Source organism: Elaeis guineensis, chromosome 2, assembly GCF_000442705.2.
Source record: "Elaeis guineensis isolate ETL-2024a chromosome 2, EG11, whole genome shotgun sequence".
Lineage (NCBI taxonomy): Eukaryota > Viridiplantae > Streptophyta > Magnoliopsida > Arecales > Arecaceae > Elaeis > Elaeis guineensis.
The window spans coordinates 80,913,567-80,921,615 of record NC_025994.2 but is presented as its reverse complement, the minus strand read 5'-3'; the positions used below and the strand labels follow the sequence as shown (position 1 = coordinate 80,921,615).

General features: G+C 34.4%; 1 non-coding gene across 1 annotated transcript; it reads right to left on the bottom strand.

Moving 5' to 3' along the window:
• Positions 1-3,333: 3,333 nt before the first annotated feature.
• LOC114913766 (small nucleolar RNA R71) lies at positions 3,334-3,439 on the bottom strand. The gene has a single exon (XR_003799654.1). It is a non-coding gene; the product is annotated as a small nucleolar RNA R71 (small nucleolar RNA).
• Positions 3,440-8,049: the final 4,610 nt, after the last annotated feature.

Sequence of the window (8,049 nt, the reverse complement as noted above, 5' to 3'; positions counted from 1 at the left end):
TATTCAGCATGGGATTGAATTTCGTATTATTATTTTATATTAATATTATTTTACATACTGAACTATTTGTAGTTTGTTTTATTTTATTACATAAATTTTTTAGTGTTACTGTTGAAATTTATAAATTTTTTATTGTTTCACTAGCACAATGCACATTGCTTTTGCTTATTACAATTTAATTATTTTGTATGTTATTTTGTATGCTTTATTTATTATAATTAAATATAAAAAATATTCTTATTTTAGAGAAAACTCTACTAAAATTTTTGATGAAAAAATTTCGATGTAGAGTTACTCTTTTTTGATAAATTAGAAATCCATCTTTGAATGTATGTTTAGAGATGGTAATTAAATTGCATTGAGCCATAGATTTCCATTCAAGAGTCGATCTTGATGAGGTCGACTCTTGGATGTTTCGTATTTGAGCTTTTAAAAAAAATAATAATCTTATTATTGTTAATAGTTGATATTTCATTTCATTATGTGGTACTCAGTAATGAATACTTAATTTAAGTCGCTAGAGGCACTAAATATTATAATAATCGATGTTATTTTATTGAAATTTGATGTTCTCTAATCTATTTTATAGGTAATTGGGAGTTTGGATTTATATAACTCAAATTAGACTCAAATTGGATCAGACTTAAGTGAACCAAGCAACCAGCTCCTATTCCAGTGTGAACACGACTTAAAGATCAACAGAGGAGAATCAATATGAAGATTCAAGGGTCCTTATTCACGCTCCCACCACTCTTTTCATGAAACCCTAGTCTCCTCACTCTATAAATAGAACCTTAAGGCCTCCATTTTCTTCAATCAAGCCAACCCTAAGTTCTCTTCAAGCTTCTCTCTTTCTCTCTCCCTCTTCTTCTTCTCCATAAGTCTAGGGGATCTATTAACCCTAGCACAACATCATATTCCTTCACAGATCCCTTTTTCACATCCCATCAAATCTAGAAGAGGTCCTAATCTTAGTACCACTATCTTTTTTCTTCTACATACCCGCTTCCATCAACCTTTCTTCCTTGGAGTTCCTAGACCAAGTCTTTCAGCCATCTTGTCGCTATCTACATGGAGGAAGATGAAGGATTCAAGGAGACACATCCACCATCGGACGTAGCAAGAAGATCAATTATTTGCTTAATGAAAAATAATTTCATTTCTTTTCTTTATGTACGCTTCTTTATTTACTTAATGAAAAATAATTTTATTATAATTTTCATGCTTCTTTCTTAGTTTCTTACAATCTATTATTCTTTTCTTTTATATTTTCGAAACAATCAACTAAGATCCCTGTAGATACGATCCCGACTCACCCTATCTACATAGTAGTGAGTAGGATTAATTTTGGTGTGCTACGACATGCATCAAATTTTGGCATCGTTGTCGAGGATCTTGACACAATTGTTTAAAAAAAAGAATCTACAAAATAATAAAAAAAATATTTGACTGCTTTCTAGATTTTTATTTCTTACTTTAGATTGCTTGACTGCCTTATATGCTTTACTTTATATTTTGAGTTGATTATTTCTTTCTCTTGTAGTCTTACTTTCCATACTTTACTTTGCTGATTAGTAATTTATCTTTTTATTGCTTGTTAATTTATTTAATTATTTAATTATTTTTTATTTTTTCTAAATTTTTGCCTCATATTGCTTTTCGTATATTGTAGATTTACTATTTTATATCTAGATTTTTTTATTTGCATGCATAAATTTTTTTTTACTTTCTATAGCCTAGTGATTTACTACTTTCTATAGGTTAGAATAATTTACTGCTTTATATAATTAGTGATTTTCTACTTTCTAAGTAGATTAGATTTCTTACCTTTTATTTATATTCTTAATTATCTTTTATTCTTAACTATGAGATTACCTTATTTACGTAGTTTAGTTACCTTATTTATTACTGCTTAATATTTTTAGTGATTTACTACTTTTCATAGCTTAGAATAATTTATTATCCTAAAAGTAGATTTGATTTGTTACTGTATTTGTAGGCTACCTACTTGCCTTTTAATCTTAGCATTATTTACTTTCTATTTAATTAGATTTACTAGATCTTCTCTTACCTAATTAACCTAATTTAAAACTTACCTCTTATTCCTTCTTGCTTAAAGATAACATAATATAAAAAGAATACAAAGACTCCACATAATACTTGACTACTATAAATAAACTAATTAAATCTTAAAAGCTACTTAACATGTTTAGACACTTTCTTTTTGCATTGCATATTTTTATAAAAAATCTTAAGGGCAAAATCCTAATCAACATAAGATGGAGATTTCATCACTCTTTCTTGACCCACAAACCACCATCTTGCAATTGCATTGATCTAAACCTCTAATTTAAAATCAATTAGACGTTGATCTCTAAAGATCTTCGAGCTCAGTAGGACAAGAAACTCTAAAAGTTGGACTGAGTTTAGGTTAGTCAGTATAACTGGTGTCTAAAAAAATGATTCAAAGATTACGTCCTGAAGGAAGGTGATTCATTAATTGGTTCCGTTTGCTTACCTGACCAACGCAGTTAGTGTTTAAGGAAAGCAATGGGGGGATCTCCACCAATTTTATACTTACCTGGCCAGTTGAGCAGCTAATCTGCTACTTGAAGTGCTTGAAGGTGACCTTGGCAGTTAGGAGCTGTCTAGATCTAGGGTAACCTATAGATAGGATTGATTAAACCACTTGAATATTAACTAAAAATATCAAATCTAATTAATTCTTCTCTATCTTCTTAGCATTAGAACTCCTTAGGTTCTCTTCTTTAGAACTCCTTTTCCTCCTTATTTTCTTCTCTTCTCTTTCAAAAAAAAAAACTTGTTGAAATTAAAACTCGATGAGATCTTTTGGGTGCATGCTAGGACACCGATCATTACAACCTAATTTACACCCATTAGACCTAGAGCTAGAAAGAACGATTCGAATAAATCAAATCAAAATCATAGATCCAAAATAAGAGACTGACCCACCACGATAATTGAGGGAGTATTTTACTCTCTCATCTTACACCTACTCGTCATGTATCCAGCCTCCTCCTGTAGAGGCGGCACAATATGAAATCAAGTCTAGTATTATTCAAATGCTACCATCATTCTATGGAGTGACGAATGAGAATCCGTATAAATATTTGGATGAATTTTTTGAGAAATGCTCCATAGTAAAAATCCAAAACTTCTCCGATGATGCCCTCAAGTTGAAACTGTTTCCTTTTTTACTTAAGGACAAAGCCAAGCATTAGTTAAACTCCCTAGATTTCATAACCATTTTAACTTGGGACCATCTTCAGAGAGAATTTCTTAAGAAATACTTTTCAATTGAAAAAATAAATCAAATTAGAAAAGCCATCATTAGTTTTTTCCAATTGGATGGTGAACTTTTTCATGAGACATGGAAAAGGTTAAGAGACCTTATTCGTAAATGCCCCCACCACACTATCCCCAAATAGCAACTTGTTCAGTATTTCTACGATGGTCTATCAGAGTAACACCGACAAATGATCGATGCATCGTGTGATGGGACATTCATACTAAAGAGTGAGGATGAGGCTTGGTAGCTTTTTGAAATACTTAATGAGAACTCCCTGCATCACATGTCGCCATCTCTAGAGAACAACCCATGTCTCAACAGAAAAGAGGTGGAATCTATCAGATTGAAAATATTATGGATATCCACAGTAAGGTAGATGAGTTGTCTCAAAAATTAGACCATCTTCTGAATACTGGATACTCTTCGACTCTACCTAACCTAGTCCAAGATGTTTGTGCATTGTGTGTAAGTCTGACTCATTTTATTAGTGAATGCCCAATCACACCTCAATTTTTTGAGTTTGTGCATGAGCAGATCCAGCAAGCTCAAACCCAACAAGCTCGTAGATTAGAAAATGATCCATATTCGAACACTTATAAGTCTGGCTAGAAAAACCATCCAAATTTTTTCTAAAGACCACATCCAGTGGTTGGCCCTGCTGTACCTAGACCTAACTATCAGGACCCGACATATAGGCATGGACCATACCATCAGTTTCAAAATGCTTCTCAACCATCTATCACTAGTCACAGCTCAACTTTTGAGGAGAAGGTTCTAAAAGTGCTAGAACGATTAGAAGTTAACACCCAAACTCTAGCCTCTCCACTCTATAAATAAAACCCCAAGGCCACCATCTTCTTCAATCAAACCAACCCTAAGTCTCTTCAAGCTTCTCTCTTTCTCTCTCCCTCTTCTTCTTCTCCATAAGTCTAGGGGAGGTGCATGACATCATATTCCTTCATAGATCTCTTTTCCACATCCCATCAAATCTAGAAGAAGTCCTAATCCTAGTGCCGCTACCCTTTCTCTTCTACATTTCTGCTTTCATCAACCTTTCTTCTTTGGAGTTCCTAGACCAAACCTTCCAGCCATTCTACCGCTGTCTGTATGGAGGAAGATGAAGGATTCAAAGAGACACATCCACCAACAGACACAGCAAGAATATCAACTTGGTTTAGTTATTTTGTATCATAATTTTATTTCTTTTCTTTATGTACGCTTCTTTATTTGATTAATGAAAAGTAATTTTATTATAATTTTTATGCTTCTTTCTTAATTTCTTACAATCTATTATTCTTTTCTTTTGTATTTTTAAAACAATCAACTAAGATCTCTGCAGATACGATCTCGACCCATCCTATAAATATAGTAGTGAGTAGGGTTAATTTTGGTGTGATACGATCCCGACTCACCCTTAACTCTCACATGCAATCTATTGCTAAGCTAGAGACCCAAATAGGTCAACTAGCAACTGCAGTCAGTAGGAGGAAAGGAGAAAAATTATCTAGCCAATCTAAGAGCAATCCGAGAGGATAATTCATGGTTGAGAGCTTCAATACTTCAGATACCTTTTCTGAACATGCCAAATCAATCATGACTCTCAAAAGTGGAAAGGTCATTAAACACACGAGTAAAACCAATGAGACTAACCCTAGACCTCTGACCAAGCCCAAATCATCCAAGAACAAGGAGGACCCAAAAGTAGAGAATGGACCAACTGCATCGAAATCACCTTACTTGCCTAAAGTTTCATTTTTGAGTGCCCTAAAAGCCCCTACTCCTGCAAATAAGAAAGGAGGAAGACTCGATGAGATATTAGAATTATTTAAGTAAGTCCAAATTAATCTCCCCCTTCTAGACGCAATCAAATAAGTCTCAGTTTATGCAAAATTTTTTAAAAAATTATGCACTCAGAAATGTAAATCTCGATCACAACTTTCGAAGAAAGTATGCCTCACCAAACAAGCAAGCTCTATATTCCAGCATGCTACCCCTCCAAAACTTAAAGATCCAAGTATCCTTACTATTTCTTACATTATAGGAGACTTTCATATCGAATAAGCTCTCCTGGACCTAGGGGCTAGTGTGAACCTTTTATCTAGCTCGATTTATGAACTTTTTGAGTTCGAAGAACTGAAACCCACGTCGGTCACTTTATAGTTAGCTGATAGATCAATTAAGACACTACGTGGGATGATCGAAGATGTTTTGGTCAAGGTAGATGAGTTCTATTTTTCAGTTAATTTTTTAGTCCTTGATATGGAACTGAGTGGCAATCCAAGGCAAATTTTCATTATCTTAGGCAGACCCTTTCGAGCGACGACAAACACGTATATCAATTGTAGGGTAGGAGTCATGGACGTATCATTTGAGAATAAGAAATTGAGACTGAATATGTTCAGTGCATCTCAGGGACCATCAACTGATAGTTGCTTCGAGATAGATACATCTAAGGACATCATAGAGGAAGCAACATCAATAATTTTTGTATATGATTTTTGAGACACCCACTTGACGCACTTTGGAGTGGATGACTGTGATATAGAGAAAGGTAGTGAAGAAGTAAATATTCTAGTTGATACATCAAATGCTGAAACTACTCCCCCTTGGACAATCAAGTACGAGCCATTGTCTGCATTTGCCAATACACCCATAGTCCCGTCATTAGAATCACCACCTGCACTAGAATTAAAGTCACTTTCAGCCATACTCAAGTATGCATTCCTAGGACCTAATGACACCCTCCCAGTGATCATTGCATTAGACTTGACCCCGGATCAGGAAGTACAATTGGTTGGTGTTCTGAAAGAAAATAAAGTGGCTATCGACTGGTCTATTACTGATCTAAAAGGAATTGATCCCTCCATCTGTATGCACCACATTCATTGCAAGACAGATGCCAAACTCCATCGAGACATGTAGAGGAGACTGAACCCAAATATGCGGGAAGTAGTAAAGAAAGAGGTGGTAAAATGGTTAGATGCTGGAATCTTCCACCCCATATCCGACAGTAAATGGGTCAGCCTTACCCAAGTAGTACCTAAGAAATCAGATATTATTGTGGTAGAGAATGAAGAAGGTGAATTATTTGTCACTCACACACCATCTAGCTGGCGAGTATGTATTGACTATAGAAAACTAAATGCTGTTACTAGGAAGGACCATTTTTCATTACCCTTCATCGACCAAATCCTAGAATGGCTAGCGGGTCAATATTTTTTCTATTTTTTAGATGGTTATTTAGGGTACAATCAGATACCTATACTTTTGGATGACCAAGAGAAAACTACCTTCACTTGCCCCTATGGCACTTTCATTTTTTGGCATATACCGTTCGGGCTCTGCAATGCACCCGCTACATTTCAACGGTGCATATTGATCATTTTTTTTGAATATGATGGATAAATATCTTGAAATTTTCATAGATAATTTTTTTTATTTGAAACCATCTTTGAGGATTGTCTTCATAACCTCTCCAAAGTTCTTAAGCACTGCATGAAAATAAATCTGATTTTAAGTTGAAAAAAGAGTCATTTCATGGTTCGAAAAGAAATCATATTGGGATATATTATTTATGAAAGGAGGATTGAGGTAGACAAAGTCAAAATCGAAATCATTTCAAAAGAACCACCCTCCACTTTGATTCGACAAATACGATCCTTCCTAGGTCACGCTGGATTTTACGGATGCTTCATTAAAGATTTTAGCAAAATATCGAGATCTTTATGCAATCTGCTAGCCAAAGACACGCCATTTATCTTTAATAAAGAATGTCTACAAACCTGCCACACATTACGAAGTCCTAACAACAGTACCCATAATAAAATCCTCTGATTGATCCTTTCTATTTTAAATCATGTGTGACGCTTTCAATATTGCAATAGTGACCATCTTAGATCAAAGAATCAATAAGGAGCCACATGTGATCTATTACTTTAGCAAAACTCTATCCGATGCCCAATTGAACTACACTATGATAGAAAAAGAGCTACTAGCGGTGGTATTCGCCCTTGATAAATTTTATTCATATCTGTTAGGATCTAAGGTTCTAGTATATTCTAATCACATGGCTCTTAAAATCTGCTCTCAAAGAAAGATAGTAAACCATGATTGATCAGATGGATCTTTCTGCTTCAAGAATTTGATCTAAAAATTTGAAACAAAAAAGATTCCAAAAATATGGTCGCTGATCAAATTTTTAGAATCTTAGTTGATCATACGATGAGTACAGATGAAGTTAAGGAAAAATTTTCTAACGAATAATTTTTTTCAACTTCTTCTGATCAAATTCCATGGTTTGCCCACATCGTTAACTATTTAGCAACAGGACAAGTTCCTCTCCATTGGATAAAATAGAAGAAGGATCGATCCTTCTCACAGGTCAAACATTATTATTAAGAAAAATTTGAATTGTTCAAACATTGCCCTGACCAAGTGATTCGACACTGTATCCTTGAGAGTGAGTATCAAAGTATACTTACCTTTTGTCACTCTCATGCATGCGGAGGATATTTTAGTGGGAAGAGAACGATCGTGAAAATATTATAAAGTAGATTTTACTGGCCAATATTGTTTAAGGATGCACATAAATTTTACCTTGAGTGCTTGCACTGTCAGCAGACGGAGAATATTTCTAGAAAAAATATGATGCCGCTATCTCCCATTTTAGTCATAGAAATTTTTGATGTTTGGAGAATCAATTTTATGGGCCTCTTTCCTCCATCCTATGGATATGAATA